The sequence below is a fragment of the Ictidomys tridecemlineatus genome, chromosome 3 (assembly GCF_052094955.1).
Source record: "Ictidomys tridecemlineatus isolate mIctTri1 chromosome 3, mIctTri1.hap1, whole genome shotgun sequence".
Lineage (NCBI taxonomy): Eukaryota > Metazoa > Chordata > Mammalia > Rodentia > Sciuridae > Ictidomys > Ictidomys tridecemlineatus.
In genome coordinates, this window is record NC_135479.1 from 112,237,868 (window position 1) to 112,260,656 (window position 22,789).

The window sequence follows — 22,789 nt, forward strand, 5'->3', positions numbered from 1 at the left end:
AATCATGGGTGGAAAAAAAGTGTCTTCCATTTGGTCCATTTTACGAGGCTAAGCAAATAAATCTATAAAATAATTTATTCTGCTAGTTGCTTGGAAACCTTATTGTTGATATGACAACCCTGGCATAATAAATCAACCCACCACCTTCTTTCATCTGCATATAGAAGTCATATATTTCCAGAGGAAAAGAAGTCTTCTTTCTTTTCCCTATGCTACAGTGACATCTACAGAAAGGAGAGAAGAAAAATTGAGAGGAAAAAAAAATCATTTTCTTCATTTTAAAACAACTCTCAAATATAAAGTGCACTCAAACTCCTGGCTTTACAAAATAGTTGAAAATACTTTTCCTACAGAATTTTTTTAAAATAAATATCCTAAAAATCTCCGAGGACCTAATTTATAGGATCTTCTACCTTGTGCTTCCTGAAATCTAGTAATTTTCCAAGCAAGTTAGTCATGATAGTGAAGCAGAATTAGGCAGTCAGAATAGATAGGTAAATCAAGTCAGGTCAGAATGGAGTCAGGCCAATTTTGAGTGAGCCCCAAGAAGTTGGAGACTGTCCCCTGAGGGAATGAAATGTAAATTCCTTCAGAGCCCTTCTGCCACACTTATCAAATCTGTTGCTAAGGTAACCTGTCCCAGGAATTGCCCCTCTCTACAGAGAGCTATAAAGTTGTTAATTAATGTGTCCTGGGCTGCACCATCCTGCCCTTCCCCCTTCAGCCCACCTGTTTCCCATCTTTTGCCATCCCACTGAGTATTCCTGGGCCTAGTCACATTCACAGGATGGAGAAAGATAAGGGTAGGAAGGCAGGAAAACAAAGGAAGCCTAAAATATAGGAAAAGGCACAACACCTTGCTTCTAGGGATACCAGGCTTCCAGCTATGGCCCCCTTCTTCCTCCTGGGAGAAGACTATGTTACCCCTTTTAAATAAACCCTCCTTTATATGCTTGCCTCAGCGTGCTTCTCTAATGTTCAAACTTCAGCATTTGAGGGAGCAGAACTCACCGGTAACTGGAGGTGTCAATAGTTCCAAAAAGAAGTCATTATTTCCTTCATGATGATTAGTATATACTTGTATTTTTAAAGAATCAGTACTTGTGCTTAAGTATGAATAATTACATATCTTCATAGCTTCTTTTATTTTAAAGGGTTTAATAAGACATTTTGCAACTCATTCCTATAAATTTCTATAGAGTTTTTTTTTTTTTTAAACTAGGCTATGTTGTATTGCATTAGGGAAACAATACAAATTTCAAAATACATCTGCCAATCTTTGTATCAAATAAATTAAAACTGAAAACTTTCATTTCTAATTCATCAATTAATATCTTCTCTCTGATTATAAAGATTGATCAAGGGAAAAGATATTAACTCCTATGTTGTAGCATCCTTAAGCTATTCCATTTCTACCCCATTAAAAAAAAAACCAAGAACTGTGCTGCACAACTGTAATTCCAGCAACTTGAAGCGGAAGGGTCTCAGTGTGACACCAAACTCAGCAATTTAGCAAGACCCTAAAGATTTAGCAATGAGAGAGAGAGAGAGAGAGAGAGAGAGAAAGAGAGAGAGAGAGAGAGAAAGGACTGGCGATATGGCTCAGTGGTTAAATAACCCCTGGGTTCCATCTGGTTCCAAAAAGAAAAGAACAAAAATGAAAATAATCCTCTTTTTTTCTATCAAGGTCGCTACTACTATGGAGACTTTTAAGAGAAAAATGAGACGTTGAATAAAACTTATTGAAGCATTTCACTTTCCTTCCTCTTCCTACAAGCCTTCAACCTGTACCACACTGACAGATCTCCACAGGACTTCTAAGTTATGCAAAGTTATGCAAAGCAGTATGACAGAGTCTTTGTATTAGTGGAAAGGAATCTTTCTCAGAGAATTCACTGCATGGGTAAATTCCCATTGACAGTGTTTTATTTACAAACCAAATGGAAAGGGAAGAGGATAATGCCAGGAAAGCAGCAGCAGCAGCATTATGGTATTCCCTATGGTCAGGAATATAACCACAGTTAAGGTAGTGATTTATTCCTCTAAAAGTAGAATAGGGTAGTAAGGAAACTGGTAAGTGTTCAGAGAACTAGTTGAGAAAGGAATTTCGGTTCAAAAAACAAATTAAATTAATTCAACAGACATTAATGAAACACCTGTTATGTGCTAAGCACTATGTACACTGGCAAAAGTACAAACTAAAGCGGAAATGTGATATTTGGAAGCATGAAATGTGTCCTAGGACACGGTGATGTACTTCAGGACTCAATACAGATTGTCTTACAGATAGATGATAGATGGGCAGATAGATAGATGATAGAGCATTTTTTCCTCCGCCAAAATGTGATTTATATTTTGTGTTTAGCATTCAGGAATGGATTTAACTCTTAGAAACAGGAATGTTTCATATTGTTTTATTTTAAATGCACAGAACTGGTATTTCTTGGAGAAGATATTGTTTTACCAAAGCAATCCTTGCTTTTTTGCCCCTGGCATCACACATTTCAAAAGGACACGATTCCAAATGTCAGAGCCTTTTTTCTTTTGAAGAAAATCCCTTAATCCTGCCTTCATCTAAGAGGCTATGTGCTCATTCCTATAAACCCCTCTGGAAAATTCTGCACAACACAGAAAGAAGTTCCACATTCAGAGCGCTTCTCCACTGCACATTTAGCATTGGTCATAGCAAAGAACCCAGTGTGCAAAGAAAAATACTAATAAAAATAGGAAATGAGGCAAGAATGGCAAGATAAGTACTAAAATATATACATATTATTACATTATACTATTAAATTTTTAAAGGAATATTAACTTCACAAAAAAATTCCAGCTACTTGACAGTTGACCCACTTCACTATCTATTAGCAAATTATAAATCTGCCTATTGGGCACCCCAGTTGTTCAATTTTTCTTAATCTTGAACCTCCTATTTTATGTCGAATATGTTGGTCTGACCCTGCATCTTTGCCTAAAACTTAGATTTGTACTTCTTCAGGGATCCCTGGGGCCTCCTTTTCTGAATATCCTCCTTTGGCATTTCTCTGGTACAGAGCCTTATATTCTGATTGGCTCCCAATCTCAGCTCAAGATACAGTGGTAAGGTTGTGACAAATGATCTCCCTGATGAAGGTTGCATAAATCACAAATGAGAACTGGGAGGTCTTCACAAAGTGTGCATTTATCTGTAGCTCGAAAACCCCTCTGAATATCAGCTCTTCACTTGCAACCCCACAAACCCATTACATACATATTTAAAGTATAAGAGAAGAGCTTTGAAAGACACAGAAAGAAAACACAAATTACCAAGTATTGTGTAGAAAGCCACAATTGAACTCCTAGAGAGTTTCTGATTTGATTTGTGGAACAATTATGGCCTCTGTCTTCACTTGTTATTGCTCAGTTTGAGATTTAAAATGCTTGATATAATGTGGCAGTGTAGTTATAACACTAGCATATTAAGATATGCAGAAATCATTGTAGTGTGTATTCTGGAACTCATTCATATAGTTATATAACAGATACTTATTTAACACCAACGATCTGCCAGACCCCATGTCAGGAGTCCTGGATAACCAAGTGAGCAGGACAGACTTGAACCCTGCCCCACGCAGTTTTCCATCTCACACTGAGGAATGCAAAATAGATTCTGATAAAATAATCATCAGACAGATAATTTAAGAAAGGATAATCATTATGAAGGAAGATTATATGGAGCCCTATACCCAGCATAAGGGGACCTGACCTTGTCTGAGGTCATCTGAAAAGGCTATTGAGGGAAAGTGACATTTTTTGCTGAGATTGAAAAGGTAGGATTCTCTTAGGTAGGATTTAATTAGGTAGGGAAAATAATTGTAGGCAGGAGATTTTTTCCTGGCAGGGGAGATTAGTCTGTGTAAAGACAAAGGCATTGACGGAAAATAGGCTTTGAGAAACTGAAAGACCACTGTGAATGGAACAGCAAAGGCAGAGAGAATGTTTCATGATGGCTACAAAGTCCCAGTCAGAACATCTACAAAAATGATTAAGTGATCAAAAAAAAAAAAAAAAAAACCCATTTGTGAATCACTGGTGACCATCTGAATGGTTACTGTATCTCTTATCACTTCTTTTCTAAAACTTAGCTATTCACCAGATCAGACAGATTGTATCACCTAATTTAACTTGTTTGTAAGCAAAATAAATTTCTTTTCTCATTCTATTACTGATTTTCAAAATCACCTTGAAGAGATTGTAGAATAATTCATCTGTTTAGTACTTGATAATACAATCCACATAAGTCCACTTATTCCCCATGGACTCTTTGGTTTATTGGCAAGACTTTCAGCATTTTAATCACTGAAGCAAAGTCTGTCGTTTTACAGTCACATAAAGTGACCCAATTATAATGGGCCAGAGATTATCCATTGCTTAACTTGGTGTCAGGACTGTGATTAGTATATTATCTTAGTGTCTGTCCCAAATCCACAATAGAAATCCAAGTTTTGTACAGTTTATCCAGTAATTTTTTTGGTACACTTTGCTCCTCTCTCTGCCAATAACCACTGTGAGATACGCACATGTATGTTGTAGAGCAGGAACATGTACTAGACCTAGCAATTTCTTTAGTACCTTCTGAGGGAATGTCAGATATAAAGCAGAGTGTCACAAAAACAAGACTTCCTGATAAGGAAGATTCCCTGGGATAGGGCTACTGGTCATTGGATGCTATGGTTAGGACTAGTGAAGATACTCTAGGACAAAAAATAAGGAAGGCATCCTTTGAAAAATAAAATTGAACTGTTCAATTTCTCTCAGAATCCCAAGCCTTTCAAACAATATATATTCCTTTTGGAAAGGGAAGAAAAAAAAATCTTTATTCAGGACTAAATATTTATTCAATAAACCTAACAATGTACACATGCTTCAGAGTAAGTTGTTTTAAGAGTTTAGGAGAACTTCAGCTAAGGTGGTTGATTCCTCCAAATAATTCTTCTCTCTTCAAGGACACCAGAATTCTGTTACTACTGGCTATTTTTTAAAACTTTTATTAAATTTTTATTGTGAATTCACAAATAATATTTATATATATTTATGGGGTAGAATGTGACATTTTGATATATGACTATACTGAAAAAAAATGAAGTCAAGCTAAATAACACACATATTTTGCGGTGACTTTCTTTGTTTGTTTGCTTGCTTGTAATCTAAGATGGATATAGAAAGGATATCAGTGTCATCTGATCTCTAACCAAGGTAAGTCACATTGCATTTGATGACCTAGCAAGAAAACATATCTTCTGTTGAATAAAAATATTTCAAATGTATTACACAATTAAGCACTTCAATTGTCATGTGCATTTGAGATATATTCAGCAATAGAGTTCCACACACTGCAGAGAAGAACAACTTGGGCTATAATCTTGTCATGACACCTACATGAAACACTGGAAGAAAAGAAGGTTTTGCTTTTTAAAATAAATAAATAAGAAAAAAATTTTTTAAAAGGCAGGTAATGTTCCCTGCCACTATCTGTAGATTTTAGCTGATAAGTAAACAATTTAGCTTCCTCTTATGGGCCAGCTAATTAGCCACACAGAAAGTAAAAAATAGCTTTTTTTTTTTTTTTTTAAAGAGAGAGTGAGAGACAGAGAGAGAGAACTTTTTTAATATTTATTTTTTAGTTTTCGGCAGGCACAACATCTCTGTTTTGTATGTGGTGCTGAGGATCGAACCTGGGCCGCACGCATGCCAGGCGAGCGTGCTACCCCTTGAGCCACATCCCCAGCCCTGAAAATAGCTATTTTTAAAGAGGTTCTTCCCAAATCTTATGCTCACTGAATCACTTCTATAATTACTATTCTATGATCCCGTTAGCATTTTGCAAACATGCCTTACGACATTTGGTTCTATCTATTCATTTGTTTTCCAGCTAATATATTTGAGTAACATCGAGTAGACAACAGACAGTTGTTATAGAGCTTAGAATCTAGAGGAGGATTAGAGATGATAAGTTAACGGAGTAATTATGCAAGTAGATATCAAACCACAAACATGACGAGCATTTCCAAGCATTAGGATAAGGAATTTTGAGAGAGGGGATTGTCTTTCTTGAGAAGGACAGGGAAGGGTGGTTGCAGTTCCTGCTGGGCAAGGGCAGAGGAGAAAATGCTTTTGGTGGAGGAAATGGCCAGTCTGAACACCCTGCAGAAGAAAAGCAAAGGGAGATTATCAAAGACGAAAGAAATCAGAGTGGTTGGAAAAGAAAAGGAAAAAGAAAGAGGAAGAGGTGGGATGGCCTTGTGACAGATGAGCACGTGGGAGGATACTAGGTAGAGCTGTAATTTAGGTTAACAGAATTAAACCTGGCCTGTCGGAAACACAGGAATGACCAGCAGATCTTCATTTTTCCAAATTTAATGTACTGCATGTGGAATATAAATTAGATGCAGGACAGAACATATGTAAGAAGAACAGAAATAGCAGATATGATTCTTCCTGAGGTGAAAGAATGAAATTAACAGTATTAGATTTTGGTAATTTAAGAATTTCTCTATCATGTTACTGTCAACTAGTAAATTGTGTGATCTCTCAGGAACTCTTGAGTGTTTTCCTCAGCCACCCCACCTTCCCATGTCCACAGCAGCATGCTTTGGAACTTTCAGTCCAAAAAAGGTAGCTGCTCTGATGACAAATTTTCTCCAGCTGTTCCCCTTAGACAATCTCAGCTGGAATTGTGCATTTCAAACTGTGGGCACAATTACTATTTCAGTCTACTCTGTGATTTCACTATCAAAGCTCCTCAGCCTTTGCCCATTAAGCAGTCATAATTCTTCAAGTAAACTGAAATTAATTCCATGTCACATACAACAAAACGGGAAGGTGCTTTTTAAAATAATCACTAAATCTGCTTATTACTAATGTACAAAATCTGCTGTGCATACTAATATGCATTACTGGGAAAGTTCCAGCCAACACAAAGAAAAATGTGAAAAATAAAGATAATAAAAAATGTCATAAAAATAAGATGCTAAAAGCAGTGGTTGGTTTGTTGTGGGATATTATAAAGGATTCCTTTATGACAAAATAAAATACAGTCAACTTTTTGACAGCCCCCTATTATTTTAATATGTGTTTTCCTCTGAAGTTCAAATGCATAAGAATTTCTGTTCTAGCCCAATTAGTTGTCTCCTGACTTAAACTATATGCTTAAAAATACTCAAGCCTCAATGATATTTCCCAATCCTAATTTTCTTTTTAAATTGTTAGTGGTATAAAAAAATGAAAAGAGAAGAGAATAGTATTATTTACTGAAATCAGTCAGGGTTTCTTTGCAGAGCTTCTTGGCCCTGGAACATCTATAACAGTCCATCCCACGTTCTCAGCCTTTGCTTCTCTCTTAGGCTTTGTGGCTTTAGGAAGGCACAGATCACTTGTGTCACCACGGGGAATGCTGATCACTGTGTAGCCAAGGAACAATCATACAAAATAAAGAGTCTCCAATGTGCCACCCAGAAAACCAGCATGTTTCTTGAATCAGGCAAAAAATCATCTTGAAATGCATGAGATTTGAATTTCTAATACCATCAATAATTTTCCTCTAATTCCATTTACTAGACATTTTAGTATTTCCAAAAATAGATATTGAAAAAAAAAATGAGAGTAGCTAATTTTTGGTGCTACATGCTAAGACTTTTCCACAAATTGTGTTTATTCTTGTCATCTCTGTGATATGAAGTTTCAAAAATCTCCTACATACAGTTTTGTCTAAGTTTTACTTGCTTCTTCTTTTTTTAATCTCATCAGGAAATATATTTCCATTTAACCATTTATATTACATAATTCATTTTTAAGTGTTAAATTTTTATTTTATTTATAGATATATATTAACACATGCCAAACATCTCCCTTAGGCAATTTCTAGTAGCTCAAACTATGCCCCTTCACAAAAAGTAAATGATAAAATCGGAAGCTATGGTGTACATCTCAATTCCAGAAACTCAGGATGTTGTGGGGAAAGGATCTCAAAGTTTCAAGGCCAACCTCCACAATTTTGTGATACTCTATCTAAAAATAAAAAATAAAAAGAACTGGGGATGTAACTCAGTGGTAAATTGCCCCTGGGTTCAATTTCTAGTACAAAAGGTGTGTGTATGGGGGAATGATAACATTATTTGTGTTACCAGGGAGTTCAACAAACAAAATAATTTCATTTTTATGTGTTCAATTGACATTAAGGTAAACCATTGCCACATAGAATTGACAATCTCCATTTCTGTTTTTTTTTTTCTTTTTAAATGTGGGACAAGAATCTGTCTTGCCAAGGTATTTCAAATGAATACATTCTTGAACAATGTTTTGTAATTCATTTACTTAGGAAATCACAGCTCAGATGCAGCATCTGGTTTTCAGTGAGTTCTGGCTTTTTCCCCATTTTTCCATCTGGATTGACTGAGGTACAAGTCAATCAAGTGTGGAGCCAAAGGTCTCACAGCAAGATGGAGTTTGGTCCAGGAATAAAATCCAAGAGTTGTCCTTCTAAGCACCTTACTATAAGCCATCTTTATATATCTATATTATTTTATTGATTCCACTTTAAGGCATGGATTATTTCAGCACTGCCATTGTTAAAATTGTACATTTGACTAAAGATTGTGGTCATAATAGCCATCATTTTAGAGCATCTGTCACATCATGTATCCAAGTTAGCAGTTTTAATATTCAGCAGCATGTTTTTCTTTGTTAAGCATACATCCTGCTTGGAAGACCTCACTATGTAATCTACCACTGAAAAAATTGGCAGAATGTTCCCTTCACAAAGCAGAAAGCACAGGATTTTGAGGAAGAAGGCCTAAATTAAAACCCATCTCTGCCATTACCTGGCTCTATTATCTGATCAGGATCTTGAACCCCTACAGGGTTGTTCAACATCTATAAAACTAGCAAAAATAGTACTATGTAATTTGAAGTAGTGTTGCCAGAGAAGAAAATTTAAATGATAATGTGTTAATTGATATGAAAATACTTTGCCATATGCTGATGATAAGTTCTTAAACTAGATTAACTTTTTGGTGTTGCTAAAAATAGAGAAGCTAAAAAATAATAATAATTGGCTAAGGATTATATCAGTTCCTATTTAGATGGTTGCATGTGGAGTTGGTTTTGGTCCCAGAATGTACTCATTGACGAAGTTGTCTTATAGGTCATGCCATAGAAAGCCTCAGTTCCTAGCTGGTCCTTAGCTAGAGACCTACATCAGTCCCTTGCTACATGGATCTCAACATGGCTTCATCAAAGTCCAAAACAGTGACCCCTGAGACAAAAGTCACAACTTTGAGAACCCAATAACAAATGCAGCTTGCTTTCAGTGTTGTGTAGATTGCTTAGAGTCAAGTTAATCAAGGGGAAAGAATTATACAAGGCTGTAAATACCAGATAACAGGACCCCTATTGGACAAGCTGTCTGCCACACCTACCGAAAAGTTTTGTCTACAAAACAAAACAGCCACTGTCAGCTCAGCTCTTGAAGACTCCTGGAGGCTATGTGGAGCACAGCCTCGGCTAAGGAGTGCTAGTTGTGGACATGTAACCCTGAGATTTCAGGTTTATCTTCTGATTTCTGACTATGACCTCAGTTTGATCCTTATAGCAAGAATCTTGAAATTAGGCAAGAAATAATTATAAAATATATTGAGAGAATAGACTCATAGACATTAATTTGATTTAGATAGCAGGTATTAACTATTATTTCTTACAAAGTAATGAAACAAATTACATCAAAGCCTTATGTACATTTTAGATATTTGATCCCAAATGGATGTTTTTTTCCTTTTCTCTACTAATGTGTTTGCTAGAATCCCTCGCTCATCACCATACTATTATGGTTAATGTAAATTTTTTTTTTAAATGGCAAAAACTCTCCTGGCTCTGCTCACCTAATGAAAGAAGCAGAAATTCATAGAATGGCACAAATTTAATTGTTTTATAGTTCTGTTTCTATCTGTCCAAGCAAAGTTACTTGGTGTGTTCACTGCATGTTTCCAAAGTCTTTTGTTCATAATTCTGTTTTAGTACTTGGTATACTGAAGTGGATTTTTATTTAATCTGTCTCTCATCAAGAGCATAAGACCCTTTTCAGAGAACCTGACTGTTTGCATTCTTAGAGAAAAACAGGTGATCAATTTGGAAAACAGCATTTATCTAATCAATATAAGGTAAGAAATACAATAACTTATGTATTGGGGAAATTATCTATGAAATTCAAATATCAGAATGAAGCTTTTTCAAAATTTGAAAAAAAGCAACATGTACTATTAGGTCATCCATGGAGGATGAAGGAACTGACTGAGAAATGAATAGGGATCAAAATAACTTTTTCACACTGAAAGATCCCATTGAAATGTCCAGATACTAAGTATATTTCACATTGTTGAAGAGTTTAGAGATTTTATTTTTTTAAATTATTATTTTTTTTGTATGTGTGTGTGGTACTGGGGATTGAACTCATAGCCTTTTGCATGTGAGGCAAGCACTCTACCAACTGAGCTGTATCCTCAGCCCCAGATTTCTTTTCTAGACAGATAATCCCCTAGTAAATCCTTATCACAGATAATAATAATGACAATCTAACATTTGTTCATTACTTACAACATGCTGTATATTGTTTTAAATATGTAAAATATATTATCTCACTTAATCCCTACTAAAATTATGAAGTGCTATTATTTGCTGTACTTTATGTCTGTAGCTTAGAAAAATGAATAAAATTTCCCAAGGTCAGACTTGTAGTAAGAGGCTCAGCAGCACCCAAGTCCAGGGAGTATGACACTAAGCACAAGGTTCTTAACTCTAATCTGTATGTTCATCACAGCCACATACTGACCCATACACCTTACCCCATGAATGCTCTTTCCTCATGACTCAGCTCCTGCACTGAATCAGCAACTCTACTTAGCTGCACTGAACTTTCCAGGTTGAAATCACATGTGGTGGAATATGAAATTATGATTCCTTAGGATAATCCAAGGCAGAAGTTTTTAAGTCATAAAGCCTTTAACCTAAGCAAGCTCTGTGTCTTTGTCCATTTGTGCTATGATAACAGAATTCCATAAGCCTGGCAATTTTCAAAGAACAAAATGTCACTTCTCTCAGTCCTTAAGGCCAGAAGTTCAAGATCAAGGCACCAGTATCTGCGTAGACTTCTCTTTGCTTCAAGGTGGCACTTTGAATACTGCAATTTATTGAGGTAAGGAAAGCTTTGCCCTCTCATGGAAAAAGCCAGAGGACATAAAAGGCCAACCTCCTACTACCAGTATATTTTATAAGGGCATTAATTCATGAGACATCACATCCCAATAATCTCTTAAAAGGCCCCCTCCTTCCAACACTATTTCATTGAGGATTAAGTTTCCAACACATAAATTATGAGGGATGCTTTTAAATCAAAACACTCTATAAGAAGAAAAATGGTCTCTAGCTTTTCTCCTAGGTCTTACTTTTATCCCTTTGTACATTAGTAAACTTTCAAACTTAGTCTCAAAAGAAAATACAGTCATAGTTCTCCAAATGAGGATCCCACAAATCGCTGTTCTCAATCAAAAGAGCTCAGAAGAACTCAAGAAAATAATTCTAAAATTAAAAATTAAAAAATGCTTGGTTTTCTCTGGTAACTTACTTCTGAATACATGTACTTTTTGCTAGTAGCATGCACTAAATCTAAGGAGCACTGCTTATCCTCCTTGTACTACAAGAAAAACATTGCTTCTATGCCTTCTATCAGTTTATAGATTGGAATAACAATAATGTCGTCAAGTTTTCTGGATGGTTCAAGACTTTTAAAATTTTTGCATGAGTTAATCAGATAGACATATTTCTAACTATTATCTTGCTTAGAAAACAGAATTGAATCTAAATCTTATTTCTCCCAAATATTATCAGGCTGATAGGGATCCTAAACTCTCATATGTTAAAGCCATTGCTATGGTCTGAAAGTGTGTTTTCCCTGAAACTTCTTATGTTGGAATATCAGATCCTGATATTAAGAATTGATATCTTGGAAGATCAATTTGGAAGATCATGAGATCACAGGACAATGTTCTCATTAATTAAATGAGTGCACTTATAAAAGAAGCCTAAAAGAGACCCCTTCTTCTTCCACCACTCAAGGACACATTTAGAAGGCTCCTTCTGTAAACAAGAGAGTAGGCCCTTTCTGTCTGCATCTGTCAGTGTTGATCTCGGTTTGTCCAGCCTCCAGGACTATGAGAAATTTACATTCTGTATTTGTAAGTTACCCCAGTTTTTGCTATGCTCTTATAGCAGCCCAAATGAACAAAGACAACCATGTTAATAAATATAAAAACATTTCCCACCTAACCCTGAGTTTAATTATCCATATTATGGCCAGGCAAAGTGCCAAATGAATAGAAGTGATCGACAGTGGCAATGGATTCAGATTCTCACCCATTTCTCAGTGAGAAGTAAAACTGCTTTGCAAAGTTAATCTTTTATAGTGGTCTGTTTTCAAGAAGAATGAGAGCATTAAGAATGTTAAAGGGCTACCACCTGACAGGTCAGAATCTATTCTGCTTTTAAAACTTCCAGCCAAAGGGATTCCTTTGTGTCTCATTTATACCCTCTGATACAAAAATGCAGTCCTTATATAACTGGTTAAAATTAAGGTCTGTGATTTCAATAATCAGCAATTTATAAAAGATGTAATATGCTTGTAATGCCAAAATAACATTGTATCATAAATTATTATATAAAAAAGTAATAATAAAGGTACCTAACAATGAAAAATAGCCAACATTTAAAGAGTGCTTGTTGTTTGTCAGGCTCTACACAAAGAACTTTGCATGCTTCATCTCATTTAATTGTCATATTGTATACTGGAGTTAGATTGCTGCTTACTCAGTTTTTCAGATAGAAGAATCCAGAATGAGGAAATTTAGGTAACTTGCCCAAGATCAAATATATGGGTCCTAGGTGAAATTATGATTCAAGCGCTGGCTCTCACATTGTATATCCCAAGCAGTAAGTTGCTATTCTGTATCCCCTTTTCAAATAAAATGCACATTTAAATTTTGTGACATTTACAAAAATATTAGAATGAAACTAATTTCTCAACTTCAGATCCCACTAGAGAGAGAGAATAGAAATTCTCCTAGGTGTTCCCCTTAATTTCTCAATTGCAAACCTATAGATATTTTCAACTCAACTACCAGATGCAAGTTTGATCATGTCATTCCTCTGGCTCAAATACTTCCAATGTCATCTTTAGAAAAAAAGCTTTACAATATCCTAAAGTGCTCTGTGCAGACTACTCCCTGCCTCCTATCACTCTCCTTGATCTCATTCTCAACATGCTTCCTTCACTCCACTCAGACACACTGGCCTCCTTGTTGTCCTTGAACACATTCTCCTTCCTCATTGTCTCTGAATTTGTTTGATCTTTCAAATCCTTGATGTTTTGATCACAAATTATTTTTTTTCCCAATGAGAGCATCTCCGGCTTCCTGTTTAAATTACAACATACCTCTGACTCTTTTGATGATTGTTTGTTTTTGGTACTGGGGATTGAATTCAGGGGTGCTTTACCACTGAATTACATCTCTACCTTTTTTATTGTTTTTTGAGACAGGGTCTTGGAGGTTGTTGAGGGTCTCAGTAACTTGCTGAGGCTGGCCTCCAATTTGTAATTCTCCTCCCTCAGCCTCTTGAGTCACTGGGATTACAGGCGTGTGCCACCATACCTAGAACTCACTCTGACTTGTCTTGGTCTTCTTCCATAACCCCTACAAACATCTAAGATTATATTCCATTTACTATTTGTCTCCATTTAGAACTGAGATCTATGAGAGAGTTTATTGTTGAATCCCTAGTGCCTAGAATAGTATATAGCCTTATGGTAGGTGCTAAATGAATACTTAAATAGGAGAGACTAATAGCAGACTGGTGCTCAAAAGACCAAAATACACATTGTAATACCAATACTGAGTATATTCTATCAATAAACTGAAATATATATGTATATTTATTTATTTATTTATTTATTTATTTATATGCTTTAAATTGGAAGTGTGATCTACAGATCTGTGCAAAAATGAAGACCAGCTTCAAGGCAATTTTGAATAAAAAGCACAGGAAGAACTCACAAGCACATGTTTTGTTTTTTTTTTTAAATATTTATTTTTAGTTTTCGATGGACACAAGATGTTTTATTTTTATTTTATTTTTATGTGGTGCTGAGGATCCAACCCGTGTCCCGCCCGTGCTAGGCGAGCGCTCTACTGCTAAGCCACAATCCCAACTCCAAGAAGCACATTTTTAAAATTATTAACAAAAAGGCTCATTGAAAGTTTACAAAAAAGCAGATATTAGATCAACCAACCAGACACCTGAAATACAAAGTGCTGCAAATAAAGTAATTAATAAAGTTACCAACACAAAATTATATATACTGGTTATAAAATAAAAATGTCATATTCAGAAAAATCAAGGTTACTGTTCCATGGTTTCATGGGTCCTGTTGACTAAGAAGTGTAGGAACTGAAGTAAAACGTAACCAGTGACACCCCTGAACAGAGTGACAAGAAGACAGGGGAACAATAGCTTCACAGGAGTGAGTCATACACATTTTAATCCATGCTTGCTCTTCACCCATTTCACACGAAAATCTGATAGAGAAAGATAAGAGTGAAATTAAGTCACACAGACCTGTATGATCTTTCAATATGAACATCAGAGAAATCAGAAGTCAGAAAGAAGAATGACACATAATTCTGAATGGTCATTAATTCTTCCCACTGCCATAAATGGAAAAAAAAAAAAAAGGCAAACAAAAAGTGAACTGGGGTGAAAAAAGGCTTTTGAATAAGCTTTATATTCCCAAGTACTCATATGCTTGTTTTTAACCACCTTTCCTTGGCATCCAAATCAGCCCAACTTTGTGAACTTGGCTCTCTCACCTGATGGAGTGTTCTCAAGTTCCTCTCTACTATCTTCTCCAAGTATGGTTTTAAAAGAAAAAAAAAAAAAGAGAGAGAGAGAGAGAGATAAAAAAAAAAAATTCCAAATGCTGGGCACAGAGAACTATTCTTTTATTTTGGCAGTGATGCACAGCTCCTTGGCAGGCAGCACTGTTAGTTAACATTGTTAGCACTTTGGAATTGTCTATGACTTTTGTCATGTGTTTAAGCTGATTAGCCCCTTGGGTGACTTTGGCTTTGAAAGCAGCATTTCTTTTGACAGCTTGCTGAGGGTACAGATGTCTGGACAACAGATAAAGTTCTTAACCCTTATTTCTCATTTGGTTACTGCTGAACTATTTTAATAGTGCCTTGCAGACGTATAAACAGAAGGCAATGGCTTATATGTTTAAAGATGTTCGCTTATAGCTGCCCGTACTTGGTGGGCTACATCAGCAGCTGCACGTGTGCCGATCCTCCTTTGCTCCCACTCCTTTTCCAAGCTAAACTTTGTAGATTCCATCTCTGAGATCTTAAGTCAGCTCCAGCCTCTTCATTGCCATTGCTACTATCCTTTCTCCAGCCTGAAAATGAAAGTAGCCTTCCTCATCCTTCATGATATGAGTTCATCTTCAGCTTGATATTGTGTATTTCCCTTTTCAGGGTCAATGTTCCATTCAATCTGACATGCTTTTTGCTTCCTGGTTATTCTCATTGAATTCCAGGCTCTGTGCCACTTTGCTCATGATCTCTGCATCCTTCATATCTTCACATGATTCTTTGTCCAAAATCAATATTTGCACTATTCACCTTTGTGGTAAGTGTGATTTACCCTCATAATTTCACTAATTTTAACATATCAACTCCTCGTTCTGTTTTTCAAACACCTTGAATTATTTCCCATTTATATTCTCCATCAAATAAACTCAGTACTCTGCTAAAATATAATTATCATCCTGACTGGCTATAAAATAAAAATACCAGCTTACATTCACATAGGCTTTAATCACTATAATAAGTTTTTTCTTTCCATAATGTTTGAGGTAGCTTTGTTTTTCCAGGACTGATAAGACATTCACAGTTTAAAAACACATATCATTTAACTAAATTATTTCCTTTTTATTTATCTACTTTAAAAAATGCATCCAAGAAAATAAATGCCATTGCTCAATATTACAATATTGTAATTACAAAAATCAGAAAACACCGAACATCAATCAATAACGCAGTGACGAATATATTTTAAAATATTCTTATACCATGGGATACTATGTAGTAATCAAAAGTATGTCTAACGCTGTCAAAGGTAGTCATTGATATTGAAATTTTGTCAATATATGTTGTAAATGAAATATAGCAAGTTGCAAAAATACACAAAATGTAATATGAGATTTTTTAAATATTTATTTTTTAGTTTTAGGTGGACACAATATCTTTATTTTATATTTATGTGGTGCTAAGAATTGAACCCAGTGCCTTGTGCATGCTAGAAAAGCACTCTTCCACTGAGCCACAACCCCAATCCCTAATATGAGATTTAATAGAAACAAATACATTGAAAATTTTTGCCATAGCGTATTATTTCTTGTTTGCACAAAGGGGATAATAAATTCTCCTTTTTTTGTACTCATTTTATCTTTGTGTTGTTTGAATTCCTTCATAAAGAATGGTCACATGCTATCTACTTATTTAAAACAACCTCAGCCTCACAGTGTGGATTGTATAATTGGAGACCTGATGTGTCCTGGTTTATGTTTGTTTATTCTTTTTATTTCACAAATACATTGGAGTAAATAACTTGAAAACCCTTGCTAGAATGCTGTTGTAATTTTATAGCACTGACAAGAATCCTATCAGACGGTGCTGGTCAGGATTTTGTATAGGGAAAATGTTCGATTTCAGGGTGTTATATTTCATGAGGGAAATTAATCAGTCTGACTCAAGAGTAAGATAATCAAGAGTAAACACTTCAAAGACAGAAAATTCGCAATGAATGCGAAAAGGCTATATCATTTAGGAGGATGTTAGCTTGAAAACAGCAGACCCACTTGCTTAAACAAACTTCTGATATAACAAATAGCAATAGCAGGCACTTTCGGGATAGGGGAATTCAGCTGGCTTTGTATGATTATTTTGTTTTTCACCCATAATTGCAAAATGACCCCAAGAATCCTACACTTTCATGGAATTGTTAAAGGCCAGGATGAAGAGAAGGAGGGGTCATTTTCAGGCATCACTGGTTGCGCTTCATCAAGAATAACTTCCACCTGTTTGCTGTCAGCCAATGTGTAAGGGAGACAGCCACAAGTGACACTATAGGAACTAAACACATGTAAAAGCCATTTCAAGGGTAAGATACTGTATTCACCAAGTACCTGCACAAATAACTCTAATTTACTCAGGAGAAGCAATCACTCAGTATTATCAGAGAAGCAAAATACAGCCTTATGTTTCAGTAACCAGATTTCAAAATGTGAAGTCAGTTTATCCATCTAGAAAAAAAATAAAATAAAACAGGTTATGTGTCATCATCGAACCAAAATACTATATCTGTCTACCAATCCGACTATATTAGTTAGTGGTGTTAAACTCAAGATAAAGAAAAATTATTTTGAGGGCTGGGGATGTGGCTCAAGCGGTAGCGGCGCTCACCTGGCATGCATGCGGCCTGGGTTCGATCCTCAGCACCACATACAAACAAAGATGTTGTGTCCGCCGAGAACTAAAAAATAAATATTAAAAATTCTCTCTCTCTCTCTCTCTCTCTCTCTCTTTGAAAAAAAAAAAGAAAAATTATTTTGAATACTTACAAAGTCGTTTGGAAATTTAAAAAAATCACTACAGACTTCCTATGTAATTTTTTAAATACTCACTTAAATATGCTGTTATTATACTCTGAGCAATAAAACATAATCTCATCGAAAGAAATTACTGTGATAAGAACACTTGACATGAGATCTACCCTTTTACCAAAATTTTAAGTGCAAAATACAGTATTGTTAACTAGAGGTACAACATTGTACAACAGATCTCTAGAACTTTTTTGTCTTGCTATTATTTTAGATTTTCATCTTTACAATTCAGTACAATATTCCCAGACTCTGCTGTTTCTCTATGTGCTCTGAAAATTCCTTTTTGTCACCATTATCTACTAAGGCTTCTAAGAATAAGGAGCTCATTATTATGTCCAATTTATGTCTACTGAGAAGAAGGATTTAGGAGCTAGTGATTATACCACTGCAATTTATAAAGGCCTTCTTAGAATTGGTCCATTTTACCTGTGCTAATGATCGGCCCACTGACTTTTACATTACCTACTATTACCAAACCTGTAGAGATGGTTTCCAGAGCTTCAATATTGATGACAAAGCAGAAGCAGATTGAAACACCTATTTATAAAACCTCAATATCCAATTTATTTACAAAGCAGTAAATACCAACTATTATGTTGTCTCACTGCCCTTCACTTTTCTAAGCTACAAAAGCTATTGAACAGTTTCTTCATTATTGGCTTATTAATTTAAAATCCAACCATTAGATTTATTCTGTACTATGGCCATCTTTCAAATCTAAAATGCTATGTTTGTTTCTTTTTATTCTCCCTGTTGATGTATTCATTATATATCAGCTATAAATTGTCATGCAAATCCGAATATATTCCTTATGAAGTTTGACCAGCTTTCTGCTAAAAAAAAAAAAAAAAGGAAGAGAAAAGAAAAAACAAATGAAAGCTATGTTTGTTCCTCAGACATTAACAGTAATCAACAGCTAGATTAGGATAGTGGACTTGACTTCAATCAAGGGTCTAAATGGTAAGTAGATGAGAATATGTCAGGAAGACAACCATTTATTTCATACGTAATTTAAAGTCCTGCTGACAAATTATGACTTGTGTCACAATTCAATTTTATTTTTAAAAATAAAAAGAAACTTATTCAATTTTACAGACTTTTTCCAAAACTGTTCAATGGTGAATGTATCTTTGCTTTAGAGTCTTATCAATTATGTTCAGGGCATACAATGACTTCTGATATCCATCACCCAAAATTAAGCTAAACTTCACAGGTTAAAGGTCAAATCCTACATAGGATTGCCATTATTTCACACACCAGATGCAAGTTTGTGGTTCCCCAGGACTTCCTCACTTTTGACCTTCTAACTACAAATTTCTGGGTTTCCACTGCTACCTCAGTTTCCAAATTTACTAGAATAACTCACAGAACTTAGCAAAACACTGTGTTTAATGATTGCACTTTTATTATTGAAAAAGAATAGAAATCAGAAGCAACTATTAGGAGAGATGTACAGAATAAGGGCTAAGGAGCTTTTAACCATGAATCTTTCATTGTCTCCAGAGACACATTACCTTCCTGGTACATGGATACATGACAATATGCAAAATATTGCGAGCTACAAAGGTTTACCTGCATTTGTTATCCACACTTTTTATCAGGTTTTCATTATGCAGGAATAATTGATTGAACCACTAACCACTTGGTTGAACTCAATCATCTGTTCCACAGAGATGTTGCGCTGACAGAGCCTCAAAGTCTATGCTGATAGAACATAATTTAAACTATCGATTCTCTAATCACATGATTGGTCCTTTTGGCTTAGACAGATCTGTTCTCTTGAGCCATCTCACTAGCGTAAACTTTCAAAGGGGGGTCACCATGAATCACTTCATTTAGACCAAGCTTTTAAATATGGTTCAAAAAGCCGACCAGGACCTACGCTCTGAGGTGCATACCTATAATTCCAGCAACTTGAGAGGCTGAGGCAAGAGGATGATAAGTTCAAGGCCAGCTTCAGAAACTTAGGGAGACCCTATCTCAAAAAGTAAAAAGGGCTGGGTTGTAATAGTGGTAAAGCCTTTTCATTCAAGACGGAGAAGGAAAAGAAGAGGAGGAGGAGGAGGAAGAAGAGAAGGAGGAGGAGGAGGAGGAAGAAGAGAAGGAGGAGGAGGAGGAGGAGGAGGAGGAAGAGGAGGAGGAGGAGGAGGAGGAAGAGGAGGAGGGAGGGAGGGAGAAGAAAAGAAAGAAGAAGAACAGGGAGAAAGGGTGTGTGTGGGAGAGAGAGAGAGAGAGAGAGAGAGAGAGAGAGAGAGAGAATGAATGAGAATCCTATCAGTAATCTGTGATAACAAAGATATTCCTACCGGTCAGGCTACTCCAAGGTTGTAGTTCTCATGAGGACAAAGTCTAGAAAAACTTTTTATTCCAAGGAATTATAAGTGACTTCTCAGAAACTAGAAACAAAAGTCAGACAAGTTCCAAGTACAGAATTTTTTTAAAAGAAAGATTTTGTCATGCACATATTTCTCTATTTCATACCAAAATTAAAAGAGGAAACTGTTAACATAGTGTGCTGAAATTACTAAAACAGACTGGCAATTCAACACTGATCACTTTTTTTTTTAATCACCAATTTCCTAATAGCGAATAACTCAGTTGGAAAAGAAGCATAAAAATAAAGAAAGCTGCATCCAGTTGTCATCCATTAGTAGGAAGACCAGCAGGGAAAAGTATCATTCCAACATTTGCACCCTCCATGGAGTTTCTCTATTACTCACCTAGTTAATCCTAGTTTATGCTTTGATAAACTATGTAGGTTTTTCTTCCCGCAGTGATAGGCCTCTTTCCTTATTTTTGGCTTCTACTTAGTATATTTTTCTTTTTGATTTTGTGAACGTTTGAAGCATGCCTATCATCATAACAGTCCCTTTCTCCTGACAAATAGTCCCAAGAAAATACCATGATATTAAATAGAACAAGATACCTGTCAATAGAATATATACAGTTTTATGAAAATATACTTACCTCCATTGTTTTAAGAAATGTTATGGAGCTGTGTTTTTTTGCATGTGGAGTGTTGTTCTCTAAGAGTGTACCCTACATTATAGAGAGAGTTTTCATAGGGCTGTGACCTAGATACTGAAAACCCTAGAGGTTAACTTATTTTGACAAGTGTTCTTGAAAGCTAAACTAAGTAAATTAACAAGCATGGTATTCTATATAATTTCAGAGATAGGGAAGACAAGGAGTCAACAACTAATTTATTTGCTTTTCATTGGAATATAAATATTTTTCAAATCAACCAAAGAACTCAAAGGATTTATATATCTTCCATGCTAACCTGCCTATAAAAAGCATTGCGTGAAATAAAGTATGTTAAACTGACATTTCTACTGAAATTCAGCCAAATTGAAGGAAGTAAATTTCAAATTTACATTTTGTTCTAAAAATCATGGAACCCACTTCTTAGAAGAGTCAGCAAAACAAAGATTCCTATGTGAGTTACTCTGAAACACACACCCCGGCTCCATCAGGCAAATGGAAATATGGTCCATAAGTTGTTGTCTTAAAATTTTTAGTAATTACCATTTATAATGATACTTTTATCTATAAAGTAATCTTCTTAATTTAATTATTTGAATAATGTTAATTTTAAATAAGGTCTTTATGTACTAAAATATCTGAAGCAGGATCAGTCTCCCACCCACTTTTTTTTTTTTATAAAGAGAGAGAGAGAGAGAGAATTTTAATAATTTTTTTTTTTCAGTTTTTGGCGGACACAACATCTTTGTTTGTATGTGGTGCTGAGGATCGAACCCGGGCCACACACATGCCAGGCGAGCGCGCTACCACTTGAGCCTCATCCCCAGCCCTCCCACCCACTTTTGAGGGTGACTATTTTTATCTATTACAGACAAACCTATCAGAGGCCTATAATAAGAGTAGTAATATATGTTTAAATTCAGGAATGTTTTTGCTTCATGGAATATCTATTTCACTTTTTTGCTATTTAGTCTCAAAGTCTAGTGACTGTTGCAACGATTTATACATAAAAATGCACAGAATAATATAGTTGTTTAATAAATCATATGATTTGATCAAAGGAAGAATAATACTCTAAATATTATCAAAATCTTTGATGTTAAAGAATGAAATATGTTCCAGGTGGAGAAGATCATCTATCAAACTACATAGCAACTCAGTGATTCTGACTTCCAGACAGATACATGCCATTAAGCACATGAAATTTAAGTTGGTAATTCTAACACAGTTAAAAGAATTTTTTAATTTACATTCAAAAATGAATTGCAACTTTCAAATAATTGTATATTCAAGTCTTGTAAATCATAACTGTCTTTTTTTAAAAAGAATTTCTTTTTAGTTGCAGATGAACACAATACCTTTATTTTATTTATTTATTTTTATGTGGTGCTAAGGATCAAACCGAGTGCTTCCCACATGCTAGGCAAGTGCTCTACCACTGAGCCACAACCCCAGCCCATAACTGCCTTATAAATGGTCAGAAAAGTCCTTCTTGGCAATTACCTATAGTAATGAGCAACAATTACTGTTATATCAGTTTTTGATCAATAGTACAGCATATTTTCCCATGATAATCAGTTGTAAAGAAAAATTTTGAGCAAACATGAAACTTAAAAATAGTCTACTGCATTCACATTTAGTCAGAGATATGCAAAGTAGCTCATTCCACAATATACAAATTGTTTTCTTGACTTTATTTCTATGTTGTCACTAAAACAATACACTTGAATGTTTCTTGATGGTTTATGTAATTTCAGCAGCACAAATTTTCAATAGTAAGTAAAAATAGGTAATTAAAAGATACGTTTTCATTTGTTTGCCCAAAGTCATCTTTTAGAAATACTTTGTGGTTGCAAATGAGTCTTTTGAAATACTATTTTCTTTTGATTTTATGATAAGCATAAGTAAAATAAAACTGTATCTCAAATTTTTCTTAGTCAAACTGTTAGCAAAATATCTAAAACATTTAAAGAATAAAAATAGTGATTAGGACAAAGAAAGTAATAA